Source organism: Polistes canadensis, unplaced genomic scaffold (genome assembly GCF_001313835.1).
Source record: "Polistes canadensis isolate GaletaPanama2010 unplaced genomic scaffold, ASM131383v1 scaffold_139, whole genome shotgun sequence".
In the NCBI taxonomy this organism is placed as follows: domain Eukaryota; kingdom Metazoa; phylum Arthropoda; class Insecta; order Hymenoptera; family Vespidae; genus Polistes; species Polistes canadensis.
In genome coordinates this window covers 395,762-396,167 of record NW_014569686.1, presented here as the reverse complement: position 1 = coordinate 396,167, position 406 = coordinate 395,762, and positions in this window count along the sequence as shown.

Sequence of the window (406 nt, the reverse complement as noted above, 5' to 3'; positions counted from 1 at the left end):
TTATTCTTACTTAACCTAACGAGAGGTAAGAGCTTGCAACGTACAGTATCGATTTATTCTAAATAATATAACCACTGAAATATGACAAAGTTTATAAATGCATCATCCCAAACGCCACTGACGAATCCCAACACGCAAACTCAACTGCGTTCCTACCTGAGTGCGTCCCGATTTTTTCTAACACAAGTTTTACTTATTTATCTATTTGTAAAAAAAAAAAGAAAAAAAAAGAAATGTGTAATAGATTGAAAAAATATTTAATTAATTCCGTAAAGTAATCATACTAGCCTGTGGACGATCAATGGACTCGGAAGAATTCACCGATCGTACGCAACTACACAAGCACATTTAATCGAATGCTCCAGCAGATATTATTTTTTCTTCTGAATGATGAACCTATTAAAAA